The following is a 20,154-nucleotide window of genomic DNA, read 5'->3' on the forward strand; positions in this document are numbered from 1 at the left end:
TTACATACTGTTCATATTCTGATTGTATAATTAGTCTCTACACCATTAATACATGTTTGGTTTATCTTATGGAGAAAAAAAGACATTCACAATCAGTATTTTATGCTCCAGGAGAATATTTTATAGAATATGATGAATACAACATGTTTGAATGCTGATTTTTTACATTTTTAAATAAACACAGGCCAAAAATGTGTATCAGCTGCACAAAAGTTGAGAAAAATTATGCATTTTATTTCCCTTTTTGTATATTGTGGGTCATGTTAGGAAAAGTCTGGCTAGAAAGAAATGTGTATATGGTGTTTTTACAGCTCTCAGGTGTAAAAATGGGTCAAAGTAGACCCTGAACATTATGTGAGAGTTAAAATGAACTTTGTTGCATCTCCAGTTTCTGTAGTTAAAGACAATCCAGAACATTCCTCTGGTATATCAGGTATTTAGTGAAGCAACTCATATGAAATTAATTTTAAAATGTACTCGGAGTCCTATAAAATACAACTAAATATAGCTTTAAAGTTATTAAATCAGTCATGTTCATAAAGGTTTGTTGCTTAATCTGCAGATAAGGAAAGGAAACAAAGTCCAGCTGCACATTCTCCATTTATTCATCTGCACCATCTGGTTGCTTTCTGTCTCTAAAAAAGCTGAACATGAAATGAACATTTCAAGAAGCCTGTCGGTCCAGCTGAGAGCCCGGCCATCTGTCTCAGGTTTAATCCATTAACTGATGTGATGAAAGCATTTGGCATTATATTAATGAAATGTAGCACAACCCAAACCTTTCTTTATAGAGGTGACACCTGGTGATATTTCAGTCGCTTTAATGTCACCTGTTATTTCTCTTAAGAGGGTAGTACAGGCGGTGGCGACAGGTCATCTGGGGCAAGTGGGGCAGAAAATGCTCAGCCAAGCAAACGGTGCTAACGTTACCCAAATTGACAGCGCATACGAAACAGCAGCTACAGGATTTTAACATCAGAGTAATTGAAAAGTTTTACCAGCTGTGCCGTCTTTCTCTTCAAGTGAGCTTTGAATTGTTGAGTGAAAGAATTTTTGTTCATCTTGCTGTTAAAGTGTTTAATGTGTTTTTAATGTGATTCCAGCAGGTCACTTTTCTAATCAATCAATCAAACTTATTATTTATATATATCACCTTTTAATACAGACTAGTATAGTTCAAAGTGCTTTCCAGTTCTTTGTCATCTCTTCTGTTCTGTGTTTATTCTTCCTGTCAAGAAAATGTGATTTCTCTCAGTCTTTTTTTTTTTTTTTTTTTACTCTTTACAACCCCTTTGTGTCTCCGCTCCTCCTTCACCTTCTCTCCTCTGCACGATGATGGATGTTGCTTTGCTCCCGATCATGAGCTCTCTCTCACCCCTCGTCCGCTGGGAGACCCTCTCTAGTCCTAACTCCATCTGCTTTTGTTCCCTTCGTCTTTCTCGCTGGTTTTTCTCATAGACTGTATATAAGAAATGGACGTAACATCCATGACGTCACCCATTGGTTTGTGGACTGCTGCTCGGAGGCCAATAGTTTCGGATCTTGGCAGCGGCATCTTGAATATTTCAGGTGCATGCTGGGAAAAATAAAAACACAGATTCTACTTATATGGGCATCAGGAGGGGCATGAGGCGGAGCAGGGGAGGTTGCGAGGGCTGGATCTACCACAGTCTACACCGGCAACCTGGTGATGCTAACCAAGTTAACTGTTACGACTATAACCACAAAACTCCGGAGAAAACTGTCGGTGTGAAACAAGTTCACGGCTATTTCCTGCAGTCTATCTGTCCGCGCTCCTGAACCTGTGAATCAATCAACCTGTCAATCACGACGTAGCCACGCCCTAATGCATACACTGCTTTATCGTCAAATATAAAATCAGGGAGGCCAAAATGTCCCAAATGAACATCATACTGCATTGAAGAAGGCTTTAAACTAGCGATTGAGACCATAAACACATTTTGAAAACGTTTACTGAGGTTAGAAATCAAGTGAGAAGTTGGTGAATTCTCCATTGACTTGTATAGAGACGGAAGTCCTTTTGACACCAAAACGGTCGCCCCCCTGGTGGCCTTTTGATAGAATGCAGTTTTAAGTTACTTCCGCGTTGGCCTCCGCTCAGAGGACCAGAACTCCCTGCCTGGTTTTTCTCCTTTCTTCCCCTCTCTGTCTGCTGTTTTGTTTCTTTCTGTGTCTTCTCCTTCACCATCGCCTCTCTCCTCTGTTTGATGATGGATGTCGCTTCATCAGCTTCTGCAATCTGAGGGGCTCTCGGGCCTGTGATGCCAGAGGACCCAGAGGACAGCGGCCAAGCCAAACCTTCCCAACGAGGTGCTCATTAAACTCATCATGGGAAACTAATGAGGATGAATTTGGAGCCCGGACGTGCTGTTGTATCAAGGGAGTGCTGGGCTTCATTCAGAGTGTCTGTTCATCTGTTACACACACAGTACTGAAGCTTTTCTTATTGGCTTTTGTCCTGCTCTTATTCAATTTTCCATTTTAGTAGATACAGTATGAATGTGGAACAAATATGAGTACAACATTACAGACAGAAGAATATGTGGAGTGGTGTTAGGAGCACTCACAGGCAATGGAAGTGTCTTGAACCAGTGAGAAAGTCACATTTTTTAAGACTACAACCCTTTTGGGGTTTTTTATCTGAGAATGATATCCCATTGGACAGTTCTTTGTTTGCAGTACAGATAAAGAGAGAAAGTCCAAGTTTAGCCACAGATGTTCAGGATTATTACTCCCTGCTCTTCCTGCTCTTCACAGATTCTTCCCAAATCACTACAGGAAACATTCCTCTCGCTGTGGGAATTGAGACACAAGCAGAATGTGTTATTATAAAAAATAAAAATCTGTCTAATATACATAAACCAGATGGCCAGTAGTCTATGTTTTACATATATTAGAACTTTTTAAACAATATAGGAAGCAAATATTTTCATTTTTACTTCTACAACAATTGAAACAAAAGCTCCTGTAATGGCAGCATCTACCGTACCCTACTTTTAAATGAAATAATATTGCATTAAAGGTGCGTCTTATACACCGGTGTGTCCTATTCACCAGTAAAATACAGAGAGAGGTTGGATCTGGATATGATCATAGGATGTAAAAGGCTCCACACTAAGAACAATAACTATAACTATAAAGATAACAATGTGAGCGTCAACACTTATGAACTATAACGTCCTATAAACAGCGGTGTAGACTATTAATGACCCGTTAATGCTGTATGTTGTGCAGAAAAATGATTGTGTGTTGATCAAAAGTATTTCAGACGCTAGATTCTGTGATGTTTCAGTATTTACAGACCAAACTGATGTTGAAGTGTGACTCAGGTGCAGTCGTCTATTTACACACAGCGACAGCTCTGATGAATAAATAATCAAACAGCTACACACTGTATTAAATATGTAAAGTTACTGTGTTCTTTTAACCCTTAGATGCATAAGTGGGGTCAAAAATGACCCCAGCGGTTGTTTTTTTGCAATATCTTTGTAATTTTAAATTTTTATCGTTTAATATTGCATGTATTCCTCAAATAGGTTGTCTTTGACACGAGGCCATTTGGATTTGTATCTAATTGTTATATTTTTTAAGTAATTGCATTTTTGCATCAGTACCACACTCTTCCATACGTGGGGTCAAAAATGACCCCAATCATTTTCTATGGAATTTCAAGGGTTAACCCTAGGAACTTTTGATTTTTATCAACTGTGACTGTCAGGTATATTTACTGTCGATCCACACATCTAATGTCAGCAGTCTCACCACCCCTAAAGATTATTTTTTCACAGCAACATACATTTATTATTAGTACAAGTATAATCATCATTTGTATACCTCAGAATATATATGCTGTTATAAAATATGAACTTAATTTCCACATACATGATTTTTGTGTGATATAGTGTTGTGTTATCATCATCAAATTGTAAAGCGTTGGGATGCTTTTTGGATGTTAACCGTTTTTGACCTTTTTGAAAGCTGGGATAAAAAGTGATAAATGAGCTTGTCAAACATGAAATAATTCTTTTGTTGACCAAAATATAATACAAATCATCATCTTTAACCAAAATGAAATACATTTCTTAAGTTTACAGCATAAAACGCATTCATTCTAATTGGGGTCATTTTTGACCCCACTCATGGAAGAGTGTAGGTATCAGTAGGTCATGCATCTAAGGGTTAAAAAGGTTTAATTGAAACTCAGCCTAACCTGAACCCAGTCTGAGTTAATATACCGGTTCAGTTCAGCCATTAACCTGACACACTGTTTCAGGTGTAATATGTGTGTTTTCTTGTGTTTCAAATAAAAGTAAATTGAACATATTTGGATTATAAACATATGTGTTTATACATGAATAACTACTGGTGCATTCAAATAAAGTCTTTAATAGAAAATAGACTGTGTCTTATTCACCGGTGCAACTTATACACCGGTTTTAATGGTATATGTAGGATGTTTTGACTATGATTCTTTTATATGTCAAAAGAAATTAATTAAAATACACACCTATACTAGTGAGGGGCTGGCTTGCTTGCAGGCAGACATGAAAAATAATGTGAAAGAAAGGAAGCCACACATTCATAACTGATTAATTTATTCTTCAGGATGGAAGAATACAGTTGACAACCATAATGGATCTTTTCTCATAGAGGACATTGGCTCGGTCTGATTAATAATATCTAATTCACAACTGTGCAGGCAAGATGACTATAATGAGAAAGGTCTGTTTGAACTGCTCTGCACAGTAATGTATGCAGTCCATTAAATTACATATTATATACATGAAATTGTAACATATAGCTAATAAGCTACGCATGTGTCTCAGTTTCTCAGCTATAGCAGAGTCATTGTGGAAGACTTTACTTATTTTTATCCCCCAAGAGGGAAAAAAAGAAGGTTTGCAGGTATTTCCATCATCATTTCTTCTGAATAAATCATTTTTTGTGTGTGTTTCAGCTTCCAGTAACGAAGGGAGAAAAAAAAAAAAATTCTTGGAGTGTCTCGTAATGGTGTTTCCACTCAATTTTGCTTCATGTTCAGTCTGAGCACCCCTCGCCAAATTCATGACCCTCAATTCTCATAACTTCTGTATCTTAACCATAACCAAACTTAAGTGTGCGCAAGACTCTGAAGTCTGCAGCAATATATTCAATGCACGAGCGATGTATGCATTTTAAAATATTCTGTCAGAGAGACTTACTTTGGTGGACAGAAATGTACTTTGAATAACCTTTTCTATTAAATAAAAAAATACATGGATACATCAAAGCTGGTTATAATTAAAATTAAAAGAACTGGGGCAGGTTGTTGTTTTTTTTCAGATAAATTTACACCTGCAACTTTATGAATACACAAACCAAAACACAACATGGTAAAATGCAGCAGACATGAAAGAAGCGTTAAGATGATTGCAAAGCCTCTCTGGCTTCTTACCCCCAGTTAAAAAGTGCTTTTCTTCATTACTTTACGTAATTTGGATTCACAATGGTCCAGGGACTATCAACCCGTCTGTGTCATTTAATTATGGGTGTATGAAATGAGAGTTTTTTCCTCCCGTACTCCTTTAATGTTTCCTGGAATTGATAAGAGAGAGGAAGCTCATCACATTACATTGCAGAGCTGTGATCCTCCTTTGTTGCAGCTCACTCGCACTAATGGGCCTCATCAGCGTCGCAGGCAGATACTCGACTATTAGCCAAGAAGAGACAAAAGTCGTAATGGGAAACACAGAGACAAAGGGTGGGAGGGAAGAGGGAGAGGAAGATGGGAGGAGGAGGAAGAGGAGGATACTGTATACAAAGGAGAAGAAGGAAAAGAGAATGACAGAAAGATGATAGAAATCTTACAAATTCCTATCGTGAAATTACGATTAGTCATGAAACCCATGACTACTTCATTAAAATAAATGCTTGTTTATCTGCTGTTCTGCATCACCAGTTAAAGTAGCATTATAATGACAGCATATCTTGTATTTGCTTCTGTAATCTTTCCTGGGAAATACTGCATTGACAAGCACAGACAGGAAGTGGTGCATATCATTATCGAGCAGCAGCAGCAGCTCCAACATCAGTCTCAAGGTAACCGAAATAACTAGGTCCCACAGTTGCCTATACACCTGAAATGTCTGGTTCGTTAAATTCAGGCAAGACTTGTGATGACTTCTACACATAACCAAGACTGTCCTCCTGAGAATTAGCTCACCCATTCACACTCACACTCATGCATTAATGGCAGCGATCTATCATAGATGCTGGTACAACCAACATCGGGAGCAATTTGAGATTCAGTGGTTTGCCCAAAAACACGTGGCCCTAACTTCTGATTAACGGACAATCTATCATTGTTTATGTTGCCAGTTTGTGCCGACATCGATTAAACCACAACCATCACTGTTCCTTAAGAAAGTAGTTAATATTTTGTTACCCAAGCATTACATATTTCCAAAACCCTACTCAGGTAATTTTGTGCTTAAACCTTACATATTTGACCCATTTTGACATTTGAAAACAATGAAAACACCCAAAAGACATTTTTTAAGCCTGATTTTTTTTCCTAAAGTGGCCCAGAATATACAAAAATTGACATATTTCATAATTACTCATTTTTTGTGCAGATGATTCAGTGTTAATTGACGGTTTTAATGTTTAGAATGAACCCTATACACATATTTATGGTTGTCATGTTCTCCTGGTAAGATAATGTAGTGTGATTGTGAATGTATTTCCTCTGACTCATAAGATGACTCATAAGATACAGTACCAGTCAAAAGTTTGGACACACTTTCTCATTGATGTGAATGGGAAGGTGTGTCCAAACTTTTGCCTTACATTTCTAGTGGCTAATTATAAAGGAAATATACAGCCTGCTCCATTCTGTTAATGGTAAGAATTTGAACAGCATGTAAGGGTTAAACCTATCCAAACGCTAACCATAGCAGTGTCACATCAGAGAACGGTTGTATTTCTGTAAAGGTGATCTGTAATGGTTTTGGAAGGCCCTGAGTTGGCCTGAATGCTGGTAAGTGAAGCTAACACAGAGCCAGAACCCACAAAACCATAACAAAGCAACGTAGGTCAAATATATGGGTGAGGCTCAGGTCACATTTGCTACTAGAGCTCGACTGTGCATGCCAACACAACTTGGCACCAATGACCTGACTGTGTTTTTTTTCCAGTAAATGGAAGAATAACAACATTTTTAGCAAGAGCAGTCATAGCAAAGATGGTTAAATGGTCAAAGAAGACAAAAACATGTGCAGAACCTCAAATTCAATCATTTGAAAACACAAGGAAAAAAACGTCTGTCCCCCCCACCCGCTGTTTGATTGACAGACGATATAATAGGGTAGAAACAACATGACAATGAGTATTGAACTTTAAAGGAGTCAAATATGAAAGGAGGAACCCAAGGGCTCTGATAATAAACCACTGCAAGAAAAAGAAAAAAATCATCAAAGTGTCAGTCATAAAATATTAATGGCAATGACACAGCAAGGATTGATAACATTGAGAACTCATTAAATGAAAGAATTAGTATGCTTATATGTGTTATCTGCACATAGTACATTAGCTGGTGATACTTTTTATGACAGAAATACTGCCACAATTTCCTAATTAAATGATAAATTGTTTCAGTTGGTGTGGAAAACAACAAATAAACAAAGCTGTTAGAAATTAATAAAAATTCTAGGTGAGTAGCAGCTTTAGTTGTTGACGAAATCACTTCCATAGCTACACACGTCAGCACAAACCTGTACAATAAAACTTGACAAACACACACAATGTCGCCATCACTTTTTCTACATCAAAGAATGAATTATGCATCGAGTTCAGAGGTGACGGACTGCAATCACGAACAATTTGCCCTCCTTCAAAAATCTACAGAGGTGAGTGTTCCTTCCAATTCACTGAGACTAACTGACTCCAACACTTGTGACTCCCACACTAACGTTAGAGGGGAGTTCTCCCCCAGTGCTGCATGAGCTGCCGAAGCTGAGAAAAGAAAAACATATCACCAGAATACTTTCCAAATAACTACCAACTACTGGATAGATAGACCGTCTTCATTGTAACTAAATATTGGATAATTGCAATCATGAATTTAGGAGTAAAATACAAGGCAGTGAATTACTTTTGTTTTTTTCTTTCAGGGAAGTCTTTGTCTTTATAACCTGACACTTTATTCTGAAAAAGGTGGCCATGTGTTAATTATCACACTGACAAGTAAAAGACCAAATTCATTGTTTGACTATTTGACCCCCAGAACAACTCATAGGAGCAAATTCAATTATATCACTCCTACTGGCAGCAACTGGCATGACATCATTTGTCTGTGATTTCCAAACCCCATTAAAAAAGATGTTTTATGATGTGAAGGTCTGTTTAAGTTCAGGTAAAGATGATAGTTTGGGTTTAAATTATCAGATTGTCAAGATTAGAAAAAATATGGGTTGTGGGTTAAAAGTTGCTATTTCCTTAAAGTTGTGCCACCTTTATCGTCATGGTGACGCTGGTAAAGGACTACCGTAGTTAACATGGAAATGTGACACAAAGTTAGAAATGGAAAGCAAGCAGTAGTCTCCTGTGGCAAAGTGAAACCATCCAGTCAGCCCATCAACGAGGAAATTTGTGAACTTTTATAGACGTCATGTCTACTGCGCCATCGCTCCAGGTAATACTTACTACGGCCACTAGATGGCATCTCTCACTCGAATGTATCTACTTGTCATTTTTGGAAAACTGACACTTTTCTTGGGTGAACAGTCTACATTTTACTCAATATGTTAATTGCCGAGACTTGCAGACAGGACGACAGCAGTAAATTCTTTATTGTGTGTGTGTGTGTGTGTGTGTGTGTGTGTGTGTGTGTATCCAAAGCCTGATATAGCTTATCCCTCTTTACTGCAGACCTCCCATGTTAATCAAAAGCTATTAAAAACACATCATTGATCCACAGCGCTGCACTGGGTGACATGTGCCTTCATTACCATTATCCTACATACTGTAGTTTATCTTTAGAAGCTGCTTCCACCTTCTATCCATCACTTGTCCATCTGTACATCCACCCAACCATCATCCCACCCACCACCCATCTACGCCACCAATTGTTCATGCATTCATCTGTCCATCTCATGTCTCATCTTTTATACACTGTGAACAAAGGAGTAGACCTAAAGGATTTTTTTCCTCAAGGATAATAATAATAATCATCTTTATTTATACAGCACTTTCAGCACTTCTCTAAACTCAAATTACAAAGTGCTCCACACAAGATAACAACTTTAAAAACATTCCAATAGAGAAATATGCAAATAAAACAATTTAAACCAATTATAATGTCACCAGCAAAAATCAGGAAAAGCTCTCCAGTACATTTTTGTTTTAAGAAGAGATTTTAAAAGAGGTCACTGATTCTGCTGACCTGATTTCCTCAGGCAGCTCATTTCATAGCTCCAGGCCTCTGACTGCAAATGCTCTGTCACATCTAGTTTTCAGCCACGCCTTGGGAACAGATAAAAGACCTCTGCCCGAGGATCTCAAGCTACTGTACTGGCCCTGTATGCAACTAAGAGGTAAGATATAAAGCATTGACAGAGGATGTGAAAGAGCCTTTAATCAACAGTAAGACCTTAAAATCAATTCTAAAACATGAAATCACTTCGGCGGCTGATGTCTGTACAATATAGATTTGGTTAAGGCTGTTGGAATAGTCAAGTAGTGAAGACATGAAGTTGTGTAAAATGGTCTCTGTGCCTTTAAAAGATAAAATAGATCACATTTTGGAAATATTTCTAAAAGATGATAAAAACAAGACTATACATGTTTTGTTGTGTGCTGTTCAAAGCTCAAGTTACTATCGAGTCTTTGCAACATGCTTGGTTTGTTGAAACAGGGAACCAGCAAACAGCAGGATGTGTTTTGTTGGGAACCAGTCAAGACGATCTCCATCTTGCTTGAGTTAAGCTGCAGTAAATTTTGTAACATCCAGTTTTTGACACATGCACAAAGGCAGTCATGTAGTGAACTCAGCATGCTAGAATGAGTGGCTCTAATGGGCAGGTACATCTGCATGTCATCGGCATAACAATGAAAGGAAACACCTTGTCTATGGATAATGTATCCCAGGGGGGACCATGTACAGAGAAAATAAAACTGGTCTCAAAACTGACCCCTGAGGGACATCATGCTTAAAGCGATGGTTCGGCGTAATTTCGACCTAGCGTCATCCTAGCACCATGAGGTCTATCACCGCCTCAGCCCTTTTTTTTTCATTTGGTCGTAAAATAGTGGAGTTAGAGCCATCAGCCGAATGGCTTAGTACAGGCGCTAACGGAACCACCAGTGTATCTCGTAAATTCTCCCCCTAATAATGCCTGGATTGTTATCAAACTTCTACAGTAGTACAAATATGGTCTTTACTCATAAATCGATGCATTGGAGAGTTTGTAAGTACACCAGGAGTTTATTAAAATAAACACTTACCTGATGGCTTTTACTCTGCTGCTACTGCTAAAGCTGTAAACATTGTCGAAATCTCACACGAACAGACGGTATTTCAGTGGTCACGTGAGATGTTTACAGTTTACATTTGAATAAACTCCTGGTGTACTTACAAACTTTCCAATGCATGGATTTATGAGTAAAGACCCTATTTGTACTACTGTAGAAGTTTGATAACAACCCAGGCATTATTAGTGGAGTAATTTACGAGATCCGTTAGCGCCTGTACTAAGCCATTCGGCTGATGGCTCTAACTCCACTATTTTGCGACCAAATGAAAAAAGGGCTGAGGCTGTGATTAGATAGACCTCATGCTGCATATGACGCTAGGTCGAAATTGCGCCGAACCATCGCTTTAACAGGAGCAAAAAGCTGATGTGGTTATTAACAGAGACACAGAACCTCTTGTTGAACAGGCACACAGAGAAATATTTTAAAGCTGTGCCAGATATTCCTGCCAGTGCCTCAGTCTGTCTGACAGAATACTGTGATCGACTGTGTCAAAGGCAGCGCTGAGGTCCAGAAGAACAAGGGCACATCAGAGAGCCCATCCCGTCATTGGCAGCCATTAAAAGATCATTAGTGACCCTGTGAAGGGCGGACTCAGTGCGATCGTGCTTGTGAAAGCGTTGCTTGGACACAATTTTTTCTAAACTTTTTTGATCTAAAAAGGTAGCTTGGAGATTGGGCTTTAATTTGATGCCATCCATAATGCATTTCTCCCCTGAAGACGCCTGTTTGGCAGAGTGAGAATTTGAAGTTTGTGCATTCACACACAAACGCGCACGTACAGTCTCTGAAATCTCTGTGATTCAGATCCATTATAGATTTTAAGACGTGTCTCAGAACATGGAGTGGCTCTGATTTATCAACATGAAATGCGACAATAACAAGAGGACAAACTCTTCTTTTCAAGTAGGCACACTTACCAGACACCGAAATACACTTACTCTCTCTACCGGCACATCTCTGAGTTGACAAATAGGCTTGAGAGATGATAATAATGCAGCCACACATACACGTATTTGCTTTCAGATGGTGTTTTTTCCCCTGTGAGGTGGCATTTGTTGTTCAGCACTCACCTACATCAGTGAGGTCGGCAGGTAACAGCACCCAGTGAAAAAAAATAAATGTGGAAAAATGCTCCAAAATCTAAAGCAGCTGATTTCAACAAATACTCAACATGGAACTTTTTGGTGCGTGTTTTAAACTGGGGGGAAAAACTTAAAGGTGTTGTCATTTTTCTCCTGAACTCAATCAGTTTTTGACTAAATATGAGGGGTTAAACAGGCCAGGCAGCTGCAGAGTCATGCTTTATTTTAGATCTACTAATGACTAGTTTTAATAAAGCATGAGGTTCAGAGGATTTGAAGCTCGGTTTCCATTGTTTGAAGATTAGTCTAGCATCCAGCTTGCAGGCTCATCTTTTTATATCATTTGTGAAATATGTAAATGTATATTTTCAGCCTTTATGTCATTTTGCATGTGACAACCTGACAGATTTAATATTCAAGAGCATTATTGTCACATACACAGCAACACAGTGGTTGACAACATCGAACGTAATGACATTTAGCTTATTTTAGCTCTAGTTCTGATTAAAGCACCAAGTAAAATATAAACAATAGTGAAAAATAAGATAAAAGAGTAATGCAAATACAAATATACATTATATTGCGTATTGCGTATAGAAATGCCTCTACAGCATTGCACATATGACAGATTCAAACATAAAAATGGAAGGAAAAAAACACCTTTTCACTTGTTGACATACAGAACATGTTAATAACATACTGTACAAATGTTACATTTAACTCTACTTATGACCATATATAGATATAGCTGTATACAGACCTGGTATACACCTGGCGTAACTCAATTGATCGGAGCTTAGTACCTGGCCACCCTCTTTTCAAATATGTAAATACCATGACCAGCACCAAAGTTTTTGTGTGCTTTCCCTGACTCATGCTGGTATCATTTTGGATGAGTCCAGTCAGGTTAGTTTTATTTATAGTCCAAGATAATAAATCACACATTTGCTTAAAAGGGCCTTATGTAATGTTAGAAAATAAGACTATTGTATGTAACTAACTATTGCTTTGAAATGTAAATTGTGAATCGACTGTTATATAGCGCTCCTCTAGTCTTTTGATGACTCTAAGCGCTTTTTAAACTACGTGTCACATTCACCAATTCACACACACATTCATACACTGATGGAATTGGCTACCACGAGGAATATTTCATACAAATAAAATTATTACTATTAATGCATATGAAGCAGGTAATTTGCAGCCTGGCTAACACCAGACCGCTTCTCAATCTCATGTGAGCCGTTCATTTCCTCGTATTTAAGGCGGGATCAACGAATGTCGATCAAATGCTTCTGTACGCTACTCGACAAGCTTACAGCCAATCATATCAACGATACACAATGACGTATTCAGAGCCTGTTGCAGCGCGAACACTTCCTGTTTATGAAGGGAAAATCATGTTTTTGTTCTATTTTCAAAGTGAACTTGCCTTCCAATGTATTTAGCACACAATCTACTGCTGCTTGGAACGGTTGCTGCAGCTCCGTGGCCGCCATGCTTGATGTAAACAGAGTCGCTCTATGGTCGTCATCGCCTTGAGCCCGCCTCCCCCGCTCTGTGATTGGTTCCCTATCTCAGGCGAAGATTTTGTCTTGTGGTGGCCATGCTAACTTTCTGCGGAAGTAGAATTTCGCTCGAATGAGAGCATGTGTTTACCCAGGCTAGGGAATTTGGTTAAACCGTGTGTAAAACTTGGATATTTGTCTTGACATCTTTAGTGCCATCTGGTGGTTATATTAAGAACATCTACATCTAGCCTATGCAGATATGAAAGGGTCAAACACAGTAGCTATAGTGAAAACAAACATTTTCTCTACACAAATAAAACATTCTTCCATCACAATCATTTTAAGGTTCGACACATATCTACTAATGTGTGTCCCCAAACCCAACACACTCAAGAGAAAACCTGGTTGTGAGTTATTTTCTGCTGCTAAGCTGGCTGAAGATATGAGGAGGAGGCAGGCGGTATATCTGCTATATGTTCTCATAAGCTGTAAGCACGTTTTGAATCTCAGAGTGGTGAAGGGAGGAAAAAAAAGAAAGCTGCTGTAAAACTAAGTGGGAGCAAATTAGCACAAATTAACAACAGGACATTGATTTTTAGCTCTTAAAGGTTAATGTGGTTTGTGACTCTTCCTGTCTGAGAGAGACTGTCCTGGGAGAGAAAGAGGCAGAGAGTAAGTGAGCCACAGGGGCGAGACTGAAATAAAGAGAAAGAAAACAGAAAAATGAGGATTAAAAAAAGGGGGCAATATAGCTCGACTCTGAAACAAGAAAGTACAGAGGCTGAGTGTTACCAAGATAGATAGATAGAAGTTGAAATAATTAGAGAGGAAATTAATAACTGAAAAGAATTGCAGAGAGCTGAAAAGCCATTGAGAATAACCGATAAATTGAAGAAAAGAGACAAGAAAGAAGTCAGCGTGGGTGACTCAGTCGTGCGTCATTACCTTGAGTCTAATTATGAAGATTTTTATTTATTAAATATTTAATACAGTTTCTATGTTTTACTTTGTTGACTCTTGTTCCAGCAGTGTAGATATTTATAAGATTAACCTTTGTGTCGTTCTCCCGGGTCAAATTGACCCTGTCTGTTTTGACTGTTCCTTCTTTCCTTCCTTCCTCCCTCTTTCTTTAATTTTTCCTTTGTTCTTCACCTCCTTCCCTCTTTCTTTGCTCCCTCCTCGTACCATACTTCTTTCCTCACTTCCTTACATACTTCTTTGCTTCCTCCCTCCCTCCTTACTCCTTTCCTTCCTTCCTTCCTTCCTTCCTTCCTTCCTTCCTTCTCTCCTTACTTCCTTCCTGTTTTCCTCCTTTCCTTCCTTTTTTCCTCCCTCCCTCCCTCTTTACTCCTTTCCTTCCTTCCTTCCTTCCTTCTCTCCTTTCTTCCTCCCCCTTCCTCCCGCCCTCCTTACTCCTTTCCTTCCTTCCTTCCTCCTTTCCTTACTTCCTTCCTCTTTTCCTTCTTTCCTTCCTCCTTTCCCCCCTCCCTCCCACCTTACTCCTTTCCTTCCTTCCTTCCTTTCCTTCCTTCCTTCCTTCTTCCTCTCTTGACTCAAGGACAACAGGAGGGTTAAAACCAAAGGAGAATAAATGTAGATATCAAGGAATCCTTATTAAACTCCAGGTCCGTTGTGGGGAGTTCGGGGTAATTGGTTGTCACACTTGTTTTTAATTGTTAGATAAGTCCAACACATCTAGTTTGATCTAACTAAGCTGGATGTTGTGCAACTTTTTGCTGTTTAGAACTGTGCAGTTCTATCTCACACAGACTCTGCCCTCTACTGGACACTATTGGTAATGCTGCATACCATTTACCTCGGAAGTTTTCCTCCCTCCCTCCCTCCTTTCATTCCTTCCTTCTTCCTCCCTCCCTTCCTCCCTCCCTCCTTTCCTTCCTTCTTCCTCCCTTCCTCCTTTCCTTCCTCCAACCCTCCCTCCCTCCTTTTCTTCCTTCCTTCCTCCCTCCCTCCTTCCCTTCCTTCCTTCCTTCTTTCTTCCTCCCTCCCTCCCTCCCTCCTTTCCTTCCTTCTTCCTCCCTTCCTCCTTTCCTTCCTTCCTTCTTCCTCCCTCCCTCCCTCCTTTCCTTCCTTCTTCCTCCCTCCCTTCCTCCCTTCCTTCCTTCCTTCCTTCCTTCCTCCCTCCCTCTAGTATTAAACAGCATGTATTTTGCTGTTTAATACTTTGGATTTTATCGGCCAATCATTGAATACCGTCCAACTTGAATGGGACCTCTGCAATTTCAAAGGAAGTCATTATTATGCGTTATTTAATTCCTAATTCAATCGACTTCGATTTTAAGGCCGACATCAGTGTCAGGGGATAAAAGGTCAATTGATTATTGATTGTTGACCTGGCCGACAGTCGTTGCAGATCTTTGTTAAAGATATGAGGTTATCAATTCCTGAAGATACTTTCAAAGATCAGAACTCAGAGGACTGTACAAGTGAGTGGGAGAGTAGTGAAGAGAGGGAGGAGGCAGGAAAGAAGAAAGAACAGCAAACTGTGCTGATGTGGTAATTAATGTCTGGCTCAGAGGCTCTTCACCTTTTAGCTGAGTGACCGAGGGGACCCCAAACACACACACACACACACACACACACACACACACACACACACACACACACACACACACACACACACACACACACACACAACCATGACCAATGGCAGCTCAGGACAGTCCTTATCAGCAGCCCTGCACATGGTTCACACACACACACACACACACACACACACACACACACACACACACACACACACACACACACACACAGATGTTTGAACACACATTTGGTAACATCACAAACACACAATTTCACACACGTATACAGTAAAAAGGTCACACACACACACACACACATACACAGGCATACAGTAAAGACTGTTGCGAGTATTACGTTGGGAACACACCAAAGAGCGCCGAAAAGTGGCCTGCAGCAAGTTACCATGCAATCTCTATATAAACTTTGACGGCGGCAGGTGGCAGTGAAGTGTGGCCGCTGCAAGTTTACATAGAGATTGTATGGCAACTCGCCGCAGGCCGCTCTTCAGTTTGCTCTATGCAGTTCTATCTCACACAGGCTCTGCCCTCTACTGGACACTATTGGTAATGCTGCGTTCCATTTACCTCGGATGTTGGAAGCTCCGGGAATTAAGTCACACCTGAGTTTGCGTCGTTCCAGTTAGAAAGTCAGAGAACCAATTCTAGCCAGGTTAGCCACTAATAGCCGATACCAGTTGATAAAAAACGCGTTTCGCTGTATTTTGCTCATACAGTCACCGTAGCAACCATGTACACAGATAGAAGTGATTTAATGAGAAACAAATAAGATAAAACTGCTAATAAACAGGATATTAGTACAACCTTTTCCCACTGTTGATGCACGGGTCTACCATCTTGGATTTGTAAATCCAAGATGGTCTGGTGGGGTACGTCCAACTTTCCGAACCAGAGATCCGACTTTAGGGGGAGTTCCAGTTGAAATTTCGGAATGAACATAATACTCTCCTCCATTTACATGCATGCAATCACCCACTGAAAACTGCATGTACATAGGTAACGTACATGCAGCTAGCTCACTGAGGAATAACGATTCATGCCCACACAGGACAGTTTCTGGATGAGAGGCGACGAAGTGCTGTCTCATATATGGTGTGAAACACGCATAATCAGTAGGTGTGTCCTTATTGGCCGGCTACATACATGCAAATTTCAGTGGGCAATGGTGTGTGTGATTGGAGGAAAGCATTACCCATATAGTCCAGTAGAGTTCTTTGTGCTTATAGACCTAGGGTTATGTGAGCTATAGTGTGTGTGTGTGTGTGTGTGTGTGTGTGTGTGTGTGTGTGTGTGTGTGTGTGTGTGTGTGTGTGTTTTGAAATGTGTGTAAAGCTCAGACTTGTAGTTTGTATTTTTAAAAATGTGCATTGTCTATTTTTGGCCTATGCCTGTGTGTGTGTGTGTGTGTGTGTGTGTGTGTGTATGTGTAATGTTAATATGCCATTACAGTATGTGCATGTTCTGTCATCTCTGTGTGTGTGTGTGTGTGTGTGTGTGTGTGTGTGTGTGTGTGTGTGTACATGTGTGTACCTGTACATTTCTAAGTGCATGTCTGTGTGTGCGTGTTATTCGTGCCTGGCTTCTTCCAGAGTAAAATACCATCATTTATATTCATACCCGCCGCCTGAGGAAAGAGAGAGCAGCACACTTTGTATTCGACACTAATGCACATAAGACACGGTTTCATTTTATAAATAATGATTCATCCTTAAGGCTTTTGGTTTTTACTCCTCCTTCTTCCTATAGTTTTTTTTCTCTTTTTTTCATATCACAGTCATTTTCTTCCAATATGATTAAAAGTTAAAGTTGACATTTCCTTTTACTCTCCATGTGTTCATCATTAAGTGATTCTCCGAAGAAATGGCAAGGGACTAAATTTTCACTTGGCTTCACAATCATAATAGAAAGTTGGAAGATGGCTGGTATGTTTTCATGTGAAAGATGATTTTTTTTATTTTTTAGATTTACTGCTACAGAAGACACTTAATTTATAAAAGTGCTCTGTGCTAAAAACCCAGCAGATGAGCGAGACACATTGTAAAGTGCAGTGTAGTAGCTCTGGGAAGGCTGTGAAACCACTTCAGTTATGTTTGTCTCACTTGTTTACATTACTTCACACTTCAGCTTCAGTATTCATGGGAAACAATGTTCCACTGGAAGAAGTGTCCAGACACTAAATGTTGTGATAAACAAAGTAGAGATGTGTCACTTTATTTGATTATTTTTTCAAGCTACTTGTAGTAGAGTATGATGCACACTTTTGGTACAACTATGCATGTGTTTTTACTTAACCCTCCTGTTGTCCTCGAGTCAAGGAAGGAAAGGAGGGAGGAAGGAAGGAAGGAAAGGAAAGGAGGGAGGGAGGAAGGAAGGGAAGAAGGAAGGGAAGGAAGAAAGAAGGAAGGAAAGAAGGGAGGAAAGGAGGGAGGAAGAGAGGAAGGAAGGAAGGGAGGAAGGAAGAAGGAAGGAAAGGAGGGAGGAAGGAAGAAAGAAGGAAAGGAGGGAGGAAGGAAGGGAGGAAAGGAAAGAAGGAAGGAAGGAGAGAAGGGAGGAAAGAAGGAAGGAAGAAGGAAGGAAAGGAGGGAGGAAAGAAGGGAGGAAAGAAGGAAGGAAAGGAGGGAGGGAGGAAGGAAGGGAGGAAAGGAAAGAAGGAAGGGAGGAAGGAAAGCAGGAAGGAAGGAAGGTAGGAGGGAGGGAGGAAAGAAGGAGGGAGGGAGGGACAAAGGAAAACAGGAAGGAAGGAAAGAAGGACAGAGGAAAGGAGGAAGGAAGGAAGGACAGAAGGAAGGAAGAAAAGGGGATGGAGGGAGGGAGGACAGACGGAAGGAAGGAAGGAAGGAAGGAAGGAAGGAAGGAAGGAAGGAAGGAAGGAAGGAAGGAAGGTAGGAAGGAAGGAAAGAAGGGACAGTCAAAACAGACAGGGTCAATTTGACCCGGGAGGACGACACAAAGGTTAATTTACCTGATTTCACCTCCTCTTAGGACAGTGAAGTCCTGTGAGTTGTCTTGTTATGAATGAATTACTTTATTGTCATTGCATGTTTACATACAACAAAATTCGCTGTCTCTCATTAAAGAAAACTGTTTCTATTCACTCTGCCCAAAACACACACTCACATACACCCACAAAACTGTTAAATAATGTAAAATATGATAATAAAGTGCTCTAATTAGTATAGGCTAAAGTGAGTATGCAGTTATTGCAAAAGCTCACCAACTTTAAACCCGAGCTGACATCAGCCTCAAGTGAAAGCAGCGGTGTGTGCGGCACTATTTATTTCATATTTTTACTTTTTTTGTGTGTGTATTGTCATTGTTTATACATATCTCCAACTCCTTTTTATTTTCCCTTTTTCCTTTTTTTTTAACGTCTAAGTATTTATTTTTGTGCCACAGTACAAAACATACTATTATGAAGCAAGGCAAATGTATTTGTGCTGCACATTTCAACAACAAGGCAATTCAAAGTGCTTTACATAAAACATCAAATGCATCAAGACAGAATATAAAAGAATATATATATATATATATATACACACACACACACAGTTTGTTTTGTTTTTTAATTTCCCGTTTTATTATTTTTGGCATCAGCACTTTTTTAATATTCTGTACTTTTTTTGAGCCATTGCTTTATAATTTGGTTTGGATGTGCACTTTAATCTGAATGACAAATAAAATCTATCTCATCTTATAAATGTAGACTTTCCGTCGCTGTGAGAATCAACCTAACAACGAAACTTCCCATGAAAACTACTCCACCTGTACACTGCTGTAAAATGAAGCGTAATATGCTGCAGATGCTGTCAACCACCTCGGTTATTGTCTGCTATTCTAGTTTCATCAGTGTTTTTTATTTATGCCGGCACACTACGAATATGTGGCACCTTGGAGAAGATGAGGTGTGTCAGGGGAGAGCTGCTCCACACACACACACACACACACACACACACACACACACAGGACTCAGCAGAGTGGGAGCATATTTACTGATGTGGCAGCTCTGTGATGAAGAGATCAGCCGGAGTGGTCTCTGATCCTCCTGAGCAGCTGACCTTTCCACCAGACAGACGAGAGAGAAACGGGGAGAGACACAGAAAGACATGTGGACGCTGGGGATCTAAGTGACACTGACATTTGTACACCAGTATGCTCCCCCCTGCTGGGATGTGATTATTCAGCTAAATATTAGTGGAACGGGTCCTCCGCAGCAGTGTCACTCTTCACTGTCAGATCCTCATGTTTCCTGCAGTGTCCACGTCCACTCTCCATTTTCAGCCTTCCGCAGCTCTATTTTCTATGAGAAAGAAGTTTTTCCTTATTGAAAATTAGTTTATTCAAGTGAACTATGAGTATACTTATTTTATACTAAAACTGAGGCAGTATACTTGAAGTTTACTTTTTATATACTATATTTTATATACTTAACCCTCCTGTTGTCCTCAAGTCAAGTAAGGAAGGAAAGGA

This window comes from Scomber scombrus, chromosome 14, assembly GCF_963691925.1.
Source record: "Scomber scombrus chromosome 14, fScoSco1.1, whole genome shotgun sequence".
NCBI classification, from domain to species: Eukaryota; Metazoa; Chordata; class Actinopteri; order Scombriformes; family Scombridae; genus Scomber; species Scomber scombrus.